Below are 12,500 nucleotides of genomic sequence, written 5' to 3'. Positions count from 1 at the left end.
TGGCATATGGTGGGGAATGGACCACGGTTGCCAAGGCTAGGCATATAGAGAGGAATCGCATTTTTGCCCGGATAGGCACCGGAATGCTTGGCCTTGGCTTGCCATAGCAGGGCATTGCTGGGTTGGGCTCCCTTGGCCTTCCGGGGGCCTTGGACGCTGTCTTGGGAAGACCATGGGCACAAGGCCATGGCATATAGTGAGGAATGGACCACGGTTGGCAAGGCTAGGCATATAGAGAGGAATGGACCACGGTTGCCAAGGTTGCGCAAGTTTTGGGCATTTTTTGCCCGGATATGCCCAAGTATGCCCCGATAGGCCCGTTACGCCCCGGTATGAACGCGTATGCCCGGATAGACTCGGTATGCCTTGGGATACATGCGTATGCCCCGATAGGCTTGGTACGCCCCGATATGCGCACGTGTGCCCCAGTAGGGCTCGGTATGCCCCGGTATGTACGCGTGTGCCCCGATAGGCCCGGTATGCCCCGATATGCACACGTGTGCCCCAATAGGGGTCGGTATGCCCCGGTAGGTACGCGTGTGCCCCGTAATGCACGTTTCGCAGATCTCCCCGCATGTCCCGCCCCTATATGTAATACTTACTTACTTACTTTCTTTCTTTCTTGCTTGCTTGCTTGCTTGCAATGGTTGGGAGTGCCCGGCATGCCCCGCTGCAGAGACCAAGGGCGCAATGACTTGGCACCGCGGATGCCGGGACTCCGGCACTTCCCGTGGCACTGATGGTTGGTTCCAAAGACAAAAGGCCGTGCAAGGCCACCGCACCGCGGATGATTTTGCTCGTGCTGGCGCCGTTGTGTGGCCAAAGAACATGCGCGAATGCTCGTGTCGGAAGGGTTGGTGTCCTGGCCCCGCGGGTGTCACGAATGCTCGGTTGCGAAGACCATGGGACCAGAGCCATGGCACGTCGGATGATGGCTCCAGCTGGCGCCCCGGCACTTTCTGTGGCATTGATGCTCGGTTTCAAAGACAAACGTGCGCAGTGCCAGGGGACCGCGGATGACTGCTCGTGCTGGCCCCGTTGGGCGGCATTGATGGTCGGTTGCAAAGAAAATGCGCGATTGCTCGTGTCGGGGCCCGGCAAGCCAAGGCCAAGCGAGCCATGGCACGTCGGATGATGGCTCCAGCTGGCGCCCCGGCACTTTCTGTGGCATTGATGCTCGGTTTCAAAGACAAACGTGCGCAGGGCCAGGGGACCGCGGATGACTGCTCGTGCTGGCCCCGTTGGGCGGCATTGATGGTCGGTTGCAAAGAAAATGCGCGATTGCTCGTGTCGGGGCCTGGCAAGCCAAGGCCAAGCGAGCCATGGCAACGCGGATGATGGCTCGCTAGTGCTGGCGCCGTGCACAGTGGCCTCGCACACTCGCCCTGCACGCTTCCCTTGCACGCAGCCTTGCACCCTAGCCATGCAAACTAGCCTTGCACGGTAGCCATGCACACAAGCCGTGCACATTAGCCATGCGCACAAGCCCCGCACACTAGCCTTGCGCACAACCCTTGCACACAAGCCATGCACTCGAGCAATGCACACAAGCCTTGCACTCAAGCAATGCACACAAGCCCTGGACACTAGCCTTGCACACGGGCCTGGCACACAAGCCTTGGGCACTAGCCTTGCGCACTAGCGTTCCACATGAGCCTTGCACACTAGCCTTGGACACTAGCCTTGCACACAGGCCTTGCACACTAGGCATGCTTGGGCGAGCTGATCCCGCATCAAGTCGACGGGTCTAGGCATTCTTGGGCGCAGATCCCGCATCGTCTCGTCGCGTCTGGGCGCAAACACGTCGCGTCTCGTTGCGTCTTCAGAAGTCGTCGCTAACAGCACCTTTGGTTGCCACTGGTGGTTAGGCTGGTTGGTTGCGCAAACCCTATAGGAGGGTGGCATGCTGGTGGGCGTTTTTGCCCGGATAGGCACTAGAATGTGCAGATTTTGGGCGTTTTTGCCTGGATAGGCTAAGGAATGGGCATGCTTTGGGCGTTTTTGCCCGGATAGGCACCGGAATGCTTGGCCTTGGCTTGTCCTAGCAAGGCATTGCTGGGTTGGGCTCCCTTGGCCTTTTGGGCGCCTTGGACGATGTCTTGCGAAGACCATGGGCACAAGGCCATGGCATATGGTGAGGAAAGGACCACGGTTGCCAAGGTTAGGCACCGGAATGCTTGGCCTTGGCTTGCCAAAGCAGGGCATTGCTGGGTTGGGCTCCCTTGGCCTTCCGGGCGCCTTGGACACTGTCTTGGGAAGACCATGGGCACAAGGCCATGGCATATGGTGGGGAATGGACCACGGTTGCCAAGGCTAGGCATATAGAGAGGAATTGCATTTTTGCCCGGATAGGCACCGGAATGCTTGGCCTTGGCTTGCCATAGCAGGGCATTGCTGGGTTGGGCTCCCTTGGCCTTCCGGGGGCCTTGGACGCTGTCTTGGGAAGACCATGGGCACAAGGCCATGGCATATAGTGAGGAATGGACCACGGTTGGCAAGGCTAGGCATATAGAGAGGAATGGACCACGGTTGCCAAGGTTGCGCAAGTTTTGGGCATTTTTTGCCCGGATATGCCCAAGTATGCCCCGATAGGCCCGTTACGCCCCGGTATGAACGCGTATGCCCGGATAGACTCGGTATGCCTTGGGATACATGCGTATGCCCCGATAGGCTTGGTACGCCCCGATATGCGCACGTGTGCCCCAGTAGGGCTCGGTATGCCCCGGTATGTACGCGTGTGCCCCGATAGGCCCGGTATGCCCCGATATGCACACGTGTGCCCCAATAGGGGTCGGTATGCCCCGGTAGGTACGCGTGTGCCCCGTAATGCACGTTTCGCAGATCTCCCCGCATGTCCCGCCCCTATATGTAATACTTACTTACTTACTTACTTTCTTTCTTGCTTGCTTGCTTGCTTGCAATGGTTGGGAGTGCCCGGCATGCCCCGCTGCAGAGACCAAGGGCGCAATGACTTGGCACCGCGGATGCCGGGACTCCGGCACTTCCCGTGGCACTGATGGTTGGTTCCAAAGACAAAAGGCCGTGCAAGGCCACCGCACCGCGGATGATTTTGCTCGTGCTGGCGCCGTTGTGTGGCCAAAGAACATGCGCGAATGCTCGTGTCGGAAGGGTTGGTGTCCTGGCCCCGCGGGTGTCACGAATGCTCGGTTGCGAAGACCATGGGACCAGAGCCATGGCACGTCGGATGATGGCTCCAGCTGGCGCCCCGGCACTTTCTGTGGCATTGATGCTCGGTTTCAAAGACAAACGTGCGCAGGGCCAGGGGACCGCGGATGACTGCTCGTGCTGGCCCCGTTGGGCGGCATTGATGGTCGGTTGCAAAGAAAATGCGCGATTGCTCGTGTCGGGGCCCGGCAAGCCAAGGCCAAGCGAGCCATGGCACGTCGGATGATGGCTCCAGCTGGCGCCCCGGCACTTTCTGTGGCATTGATGCTCGGTTTCAAAGACAAACGTGCGCAGGGCCAGGGGACCGCGGATGACTGCTCGTGCTGGCCCCGTTGGGCGGCATTGATGGTCGGTTGCAAAGAAAATGCGCGATTGCTCGTGTCGGGGCCTGGCAAGCCAAGGCCAAGCGAGCCATGGCAACGCGGATGATGGCTCGCTAGTGCTGGCGCCGTGCACAGTGGCCTCGCACACTCGCCCTGCACGCTTCCCTTGCACGCAGCCTTGCACCCTAGCCATGCAAACTAGCCTTGCACGGTAGCCATGCACACAAGCCGTGCACATTAGCCATGCGCACAAGCCCCGCACACTAGCCTTGCGCACAACCCTTGCACACAAGCCATGCACTCGAGCAATGCACACAAGCCTTGCACTCAAGCAATGCACACAAGCCCTGGACACTAGCCTTGCACACGGGCCTGGCACACAAGCCTTGGGCACTAGCCTTGCGCACTAGCGTTCCACATGAGCCTTGCACACTAGCCTTGGACACTAGCCTTGCACACAGGCCTTGCACACTAGGCATGCTTGGGCGAGCTGATCCCGCATCAAGTCGACGGGTCTAGGCATTCTTGGGCGCAGATCCCGCATCGTCTCGTCGCGTCTGGGCGCAAACACGTCGCGTCTCGTTGCGTCTTCAGAAGTCGTCGCTAACAGCACCTTTGGTTGCCACTGGTGGTTAGGCTGGTTGGTTGCGCAAACCCTATAGGAGGGTGGCATGCTGGTGGGCGTTTTTGCCCGGATAGGCACTAGAATGTGCAGATTTTGGGCGTTTTTGCCTGGATAGGCTAAGGAATGGGCATGCTTTGGGCGTTTTTGCCCGGATAGGCACCGGAATGCTTGGCCTTGGCTTGTCCTAGCAAGGCATTGCTGGGTTGGGCTCCCTTGGCCTTTTGGGCGCCTTGGACGATGTCTTGCGAAGACCATGGGCACAAGGCCATGGCATATGGTGAGGAAAGGACCACGGTTGCCAAGGTTAGGCACCGGAATGCTTGGCCTTGGCTTGCCAAAGCAGGGCATTGCTGGGTTGGGCTCCCTTGGCCTTCCGGGCGCCTTGGACACTGTCTTGGGAAGACCATGGGCACAAGGCCATGGCATATGGTGGGGAATGGACCACGGTTGCCAAGGCTAGGCATATAGAGAGGAATTGCATTTTTGCCCGGATAGGCACCGGAATGCTTGGCCTTGGCTTGCCATAGCAGGGCATTGCTGGGTTGGGCTCCCTTGGCCTTCCGGGGGCCTTGGACGCTGTCTTGGGAAGACCATGGGCACAAGGCCATGGCATATAGTGAGGAATGGACCACGGTTGGCAAGGCTAGGCATATAGAGAGGAATGGACCACGGTTGCCAAGGTTGCGCAAGTTTTGGGCATTTTTTGCCCGGATATGCCCAAGTATGCCCCGATAGGCCCGTTACGCCCCGGTATGAACGCGTATGCCCGGATAGACTCGGTATGCCTTGGGATACATGCGTATGCCCCGATAGGCTTGGTACGCCCCGATATGCGCACGTGTGCCCCAGTAGGGCTCGGTATGCCCCGGTATGTACGCGTGTGCCCCGATAGGCCCGGTATGCCCCGATATGCACACGTGTGCCCCAATAGGGGTCGGTATGCCCCGGTAGGTACGCGTGTGCCCCGTAATGCACGTTTCGCAGATCTCCCCGCATGTCCCGCCCCTATATGTAATACTTACTTACTTACTTACTTTCTTTCTTGCTTGCTTGCTTGCTTGCAATGGTTGGGAGTGCCCGGCATGCCCCGCTGCAGAGACCAAGGGCGCAATGACTTGGCACCGCGGATGCCGGGACTCCGGCACTTCCCGTGGCACTGATGGTTGGTTCCAAAGACAAAAGGCCGTGCAAGGCCACCGCACCGCAGATGATTTTGCTCGTGCTGGCGCCGTTGTGTGGCCAAAGAACATGCGCGAATGCTCGTGTCGGAAGGGTTGGTGTCCTGGCCCCGCGGGTGTCACGAATGCTCGGTTGCGAAGACCATGGGACCAGAGCCATGGCACGTCGGATGATGGCTCCAGCTGGCGCCCCGGCACTTTCTGTGGCATTGATGCTCGGTTTCAAAGACAAACGTGCGCAGGGCCAGGGGACCGCGGATGACTGCTCGTGCTGGCCCCGTTGGGCAGCATTGATGGTCGGTTGCAAAGAAAATGCGCGATTGCTCGTGTCGGGGCCCGGCAAGCCAAGGCCAAGCGAGCCATGGCACGTCGGATGATGGCTCCAGCTGGCGCCCCGGCACTTTCTGTGGCATTGATGCTCGGTTTCAAAGACAAACGTGCGCAGGGCCAGGGGACCGCGGATGACTGCTCGTGCTGGCCCCGTTGGGCGGCATTGATGGTCGGTTGCAAAGAAAATGCGCGATTGCTCGTGTCGGGGCCTGGCAAGCCAAGGCCAAGCGAGCCATGGCAACGCGGATGATGGCTCGCTAGTGCTGGCGCCGTGCACAGTGGCCTCGCACACTCGCCCTGCACGCTTCCCTTGCACGCAGCCTTGCACACTAGCCTCGCATGCGAGCCTTGCACCCTAGCCATGCAAACTAGCCTTGCACGGTAGCCATGCACACAAGCCGTGCACATTAGCCATGCGCACAAGCCCCGCACACTAGCCTTGCGCACAACCCTTGCACACAAGCCATGCACTCGAGCAATGCACACAAGCCTTGCACTCAAGCAATGCACACAAGCCCTGGACACTAGCCTTGCACACGGGCCTGGCACACAAGCCTTGGGCACTAGCCTTGCGCACTAGCGTTCCACATGAGCCTTGCACACTAGCCTTGGACACTAGCCTTGCACACAGGCCTTGCACACTAGGCATGCTTGGGCGAGCTGATCCCGCATCAAGTCGACGGGTCTAGGCATTCTTGGGCGCAGATCCCGCATCGTCTCGTCGCGTCTGGGCGCAAACACGTCGCGTCTCGTTGCGTCTTCAGAAGTCGTCGCTAACAGCACCTTTGGTTGCCACTGGTGGTTAGGCTGGTTGGTTGCGCAAACCCTATAGGAGGGTGGCATGCTGGTGGGCGTTTTTGCCCGGATAGGCACTAGAATGTGCAGATTTTGGGCGTTTTTGCCTGGATAGGCTAAGGAATGGGCATGCTTTGGGCGTTTTTGCCCGGATAGGCACCGGAATGCTTGGCCTTGGCTTGTCCTAGCAAGGCATTGCTGGGTTGGGCTCCCTTGGCCTTTTGGGCGCCTTGGACGATGTCTTGCGAAGACCATGGGCACAAGGCCATGGCATATGGTGAGGAAAGGACCACGGTTGCCAAGGTTAGGCACCGGAATGCTTGGCCTTGGCTTGCCAAAGCAGGGCATTGCTGGGTTGGGCTCCCTTGGCCTTCCGGGCGCCTTGGACACTGTCTTGGGAAGACCATGGGCACAAGGCCATGGCATATGGTGGGGAATGGACCACGGTTGCCAAGGCTAGGCATATAGAGAGGAATTGCATTTTTGCCCGGATAGGCACCGGAATGCTTGGCCTTGGCTTGCCATAGCAGGGCATTGCTGGGTTGGGCTCCCTTGGCCTTCCGGGGGCCTTGGACGCTGTCTTGGGAAGACCATGGGCACAAGGCCATGGCATATAGTGAGGAATGGACCACGGTTGGCAAGGCTAGGCATATAGAGAGGAATGGACCACGGTTGCCAAGGTTGCGCAAGTTTTGGGCATTTTTTGCCCGGATATGCCCAAGTATGCCCCGATAGGCCCGTTACGCCCCGGTATGAACGCGTATGCCCGGATAGACTCGGTATGCCTTGGGATACATGCGTATGCCCCGATATGCGCACGTGTGCCCCAGTAGGGCTCGGTATGCCCCGGTATGTACGCGTGTGCCCCGATAGGCCCGGTATGCCCCGATATGCACACGTGTGCCCCAATAGGGGTCGGTATGCCCCGGTAGGTACGCGTGTGCCCCGTAATGCACGTTTCGCAGATCTCCCCGCATGTCCCGCCCCTATATGTAATACTTACTTACTTACTTACTTTCTTTCTTGCTTGCTTGCTTGCTTGCAATGGTTGGGAGTGCCCGGCATGCCCCGCTGCAGAGACCAAGGGCGCAATGACTTGGCACCGCGGATGCCGGGACTCCGGCACTTCCCGTGGCACTGATGGTTGGTTCCAAAGACAAAAGGCCGTGCAAGGCCACCGCACCGCGGATGATTTTGCTCGTGCTGGCGCCGTTGTGTGGCCAAAGAACATGCGCGAATGCTCGTGTCGGAAGGGTTGGTGTCCTGGCCCCGCGGGTGTCACGAATGCTCGGTTGCGAAGACCATGGGACCAGAGCCATGGCACGTCGCATGATGGCTCCAGCTGGCGCCCCGGCACTTTCTGTGGCATTGATGCTCGGTTTCAAAGACAAACGTGCGCAGTGCCAGGGGACCGCGGATGACTGCTCGTGCTGGCCCCGTTGGGCGGCATTGATGGTCGGTTGCAAAGAAAATGCGCGATTGCTCGTGTCGGGGCCCGGCAAGCCAAGGCCAAGCGAGCCATGGCACGTCGGATGATGGCTCCAGCTGGCGCCCCGGCACTTTCTGTGGCATTGATGCTCGGTTTCAAAGACAAACGTGCGCAGGGCCAGGGGACCGCGGATGACTGCTCGTGCTGGCCCCGTTGGGCGGCATTGATGGTCGGTTGCAAAGAAAATGCGCGATTGCTCGTGTCGGGGCCTGGCAAGCCAAGGCCAAGCGAGCCATGGCAACGCGGATGATGGCTCGCTAGTGCTGGCGCCGTGCACAGTGGCCTCGCACACTCGCCCTGCACGCTTCCCTTGCACGCAGCCTTGCACACTAGCCTCGCATGCGAGCCTTGCACCCTAGCCATGCAAACTAGCCTTGCACGGTAGCCATGCACACAAGCCGTGCACATTAGCCATGCGCACAAGCCCCGCACACTAGCCTTGCGCACAACCCTTGCACACAAGCCATGCACTCGAGCAATGCACACAAGCCTTGCACTCAAGCAATGCACACAAGCCCTGGACACTAGCCTTGCACACGGGCCTGGCACACAAGCCTTGGGCACTAGCCTTGCGCACTAGCGTTCCACATGAGCCTTGCACACTAGCCTTGGACACTAGCCTTGCACACAGGCCTTGCACACTAGGCATGCTTGGGCGAGCTGATCCCGCATCAAGTCGACGGGTCTAGGCATTCTTGGGCGCAGATCCCGCATCGTCTCGTCGCGTCTGGGCGCAAACACGTCGCGTCTCGTTGCGTCTTCAGAAGTCGTCGCTAACAGCACCTTTGGTTGCCACTGGTGGTTAGGCTGGTTGGTTGCGCAAACCCTATAGGAGGGTGGCATGCTGGTGGGCGTTTTTGCCCGGATAGGCACTAGAATGTGCAGATTTTGGGCGTTTTTGCCTGGATAGGCTAAGGAATGGGCATGCTTTGGGCGTTTTTGCCCGGATAGGCACCGGAATGCTTGGCCTTGGCTTGTCCTAGCAAGGCATTGCTGGGTTGGGCTCCCTTGGCCTTTTGGGCGCCTTGGACGATGTCTTGCGAAGACCATGGGCACAAGGCCATGGCATATGGTGAGGAAAGGACCACGGTTGCCAAGGTTAGGCACCGGAATGCTTGGCCTTGGCATGCCAAAGCAGGGCATTGCTGGGTTGGGCTCCCTTGGCCTTCCGGGCGCCTTGGACACTGTCTTGGGAAGACCATGGGCACAAGGCCATGGCATATGGTGGGGAATGGACCACGGTTGCCAAGGCTAGGCATATAGAGAGGAATTGCATTTTTGCCCGGATAGGCACCGGAATGCTTGGCCTTGGCTTGCCATAGCAGGGCATTGCTGGGTTGGGCTCCCTTGGCCTTCCGGGGGCCTTGGACGCTGTCTTGGGAAGACCATGGGCACAAGGCCATGGCATATAGTGAGGAATGGACCACAGTTGGCAAGGCTAGGCATATAGAGAGGAATGGACCACGGTTGCCAAGGTTGCGCAAGTTTTGGGCATTTTTTGCCCGGATATGCCCAAGTATGCCCCGATAGGCCCGTTACGCCCCGGTATGAACGCGTATGCCCGGATAGACTCGGTATGCCTTGGGATACATGCGTATGCCCCGATATGCGCACGTGTGCCCCAGTAGGGCTCGGTATGCCCCGGTATGTACGCGTGTGCCCCGATAGGCCCGGTATGCCCCGATATGCACACGTGTGCCCCAATAGGGGTCGGTATGCCCCGGTAGGTACGCGTGTGCCCCGTAATGCACGTTTCGCAGATCTCCCCGCATGTCCCGCCCCTATATGTAATACTTACTTACTTACTTACTTTCTTTCTTGCTTGCTTGCTTGCTTGCAATGGTTGGGAGTGCCCGGCATGCCCCGCTGCAGAGACCAAGGGCGCAATGACTTGGCACCGCGGATGCCGGGACTCCGGCACTTCCCGTGGCACTGATGGTTGGTTCCAAAGACAAAAGGCCGTGCAAGGCCACCGCACCGCGGATGATTTTGCTCGTGCTGGCGCCGTTGTGTGGCCAAAGAACATGCGCGAATGCTCGTGTCGGAAGGGTTGGTGTCCTGGCCCCGCGGGTGTCACGAATGCTCGGTTGCGAAGACCATGGGACCAGAGCCATGGCACGTCGGATGATGGCTCCAGCTGGCGCCCCGGCACTTTCTGTGGCATTGATGCTCGGTTTCAAAGACAAACGTGCGCAGGGCCAGGGGACCGCGGATGACTGCTCGTGCTGGCCCCGTTGGGCAGCATTGATGGTCGGTTGCAAAGAAAATGCGCGATTGCTCGTGTCGGGGCCCGGCAAGCCAAGGCCAAGCGAGCCATGGCACGTCGGATGATGGCTCCAGCTGGCGCCCCGGCACTTTCTGTGGCATTGATGCTCGGTTTCAAAGACAAACGTGCGCAGGGCCAGGGGACCGCGGATGACTGCTCGTGCTGGCCCCGTTGGGCGGCATTGATGGTCGGTTGCAAAGAAAATGCGCGATTGCTCGTGTCGGGGCCTGGCAAGCCAAGGCCAAGCGAGCCATGGCAACGCGGATGATGGCTCGCTAGTGCTGGCGCCGTGCACAGTGGCCTCGCACACTCGCCCTGCACGCTTCCCTTGCACGCAGCCTTGCACACTAGCCTCGCATGCGAGCCTTGCACCCTAGCCATGCAAACTAGCCTTGCACGGTAGCCATGCACACAAGCCGTGCACATTAGCCATGCGCACAAGCCCCGCACACTAGCCTTGCGCACAACCCTTGCACACAAGCCATGCACTCGAGCAATGCACACAAGCCTTGCACTCAAGCAATGCACACAAGCCCTGGACACTAGCCTTGCACACGGGCCTGGCACACAAGCCTTGGGCACTAGCCTTGCGCACTAGCGTTCCACATGAGCCTTGCACACTAGCCTTGGACACTAGCCTTGCACACAGGCCTTGCACACTAGGCATGCTTGGGCGAGCTGATCCCGCATCAAGTCGACGGGTCTAGGCATTCTTGGGCGCAGATCCCGCATCGTCTCGTCGCGTCTGGGCGCAAACACGTCGCGTCTCGTTGCGTCTTCAGAAGTCGTCGCTAACAGCACCTTTGGTTGCCACTGGTGGTTAGGCTGGTTGGTTGCGCAAACCCTATAGGAGGGTGGCATGCTGGTGGGCGTTTTTGCCCGGATAGGCACTAGAATGTGCAGATTTTGGGCGTTTTTGCCTGGATAGGCTAAGGAATGGGCATGCTTTGGGCGTTTTTGCCCGGATAGGCACCGGAATGCTTGGCCTTGGCTTGTCCTAGCAAGGCATTGCTGGGTTGGGCTCCCTTGGCCTTTTGGGCGCCTTGGACGATGTCTTGCGAAGACCATGGGCACAAGGCCATGGCATATGGTGAGGAAAGGACCACGGTTGCCAAGGTTAGGCACCGGAATGCTTGGCCTTGGCTTGCCAAAGCAGGGCATTGCTGGGTTGGGCTCCCTTGGCCTTCCGGGCGCCTTGGACACTGTCTTGGGAAGACCATGGGCACAAGGCCATGGCATATGGTGGGGAATGGACCACGGTTGCCAAGGCTAGGCATATAGAGAGGAATTGCATTTTTGCCCGGATAGGCACCGGAATGCTTGGCCTTGGCTTGCCATAGCAGGGCATTGCTGGGTTGGGCTCCCTTGGCCTTCCGGGGGCCTTGGACGCTGTCTTGGGAAGACCATGGGCACAAGGCCATGGCATATAGTGAGGAATGGACCACGGTTGGCAAGGCTAGGCATATAGAGAGGAATGGACCACGGTTGCCAAGGTTGCGCAAGTTTTGGGCATTTTTTGCCCGGATATGCCCAAGTATGCCCCGATAGGCCCGTTACGCCCCGGTATGAACGCGTATGCCCGGATAGACTCGGTATGCCTTGGGATACATGCGTATGCCCCGATAGGCTTGGTACGCCCCGATATGCGCACGTGTGCCCCAGTAGGGCTCGGTATGCCCCGGTATGTACGCGTGTGCCCCGATAGGCCCGGTATGCCCCGATATGCACACGTGTGCCCCAATAGGGGTCGGTATGCCCCGGTAGGTACGCGTGTGCCCCGTAATGCACGTTTCGCAGATCTCCCCGCATGTCCCGCCCCTATATGTAATACTTACTTACTTACTTTCTTTCTTTCTTGCTTGCTTGCTTGCTTGCAATGGTTGGGAGTGCCCGGCATGCCCCGCTGCAGAGACCAAGGGCGCAATGACTTGGCACCGCGGATGCCGGGACTCCGGCACTTCCCGTGGCACTGATGGTTGGTTCCAAAGACAAAAGGCCGTGCAAGGCCACCGCACCGCGGATGATTTTGCTCGTGCTGGCGCCGTTGTGTGGCCAAAGAACATGCGCGAATGCTCGTGTCGGAAGGGTTGGTGTCCTGGCCCCGCGGGTGTCACGAATGCTCGGTTGCGAAGACCATGGGACCAGAGCCATGGCACGTCGGATGATGGCTCCAGCTGGCGCCCCGGCACTTTCTGTGGCATTGATGCTCGGTTTCAAAGACAAACGTGCGCAGGGCCAGGGGACCGCGGATGACTGCTCGTGCTGGCCCCGTTGGGCGGCATTGATGGTCGGTTGCAAAGAAAATGCG

Source organism: Tasmannia lanceolata, unplaced genomic scaffold, assembly GCF_043159265.1.
Source record: "Tasmannia lanceolata isolate RefF3 unplaced genomic scaffold, GAP_Taslan_0.1 ptg000064l, whole genome shotgun sequence".
Lineage (NCBI taxonomy): Eukaryota > Viridiplantae > Streptophyta > Magnoliopsida > Canellales > Winteraceae > Tasmannia > Tasmannia lanceolata.
The sequence above is the reverse complement of the archived record's forward strand: the minus strand, read 5'-3'. Positions refer to the sequence as shown.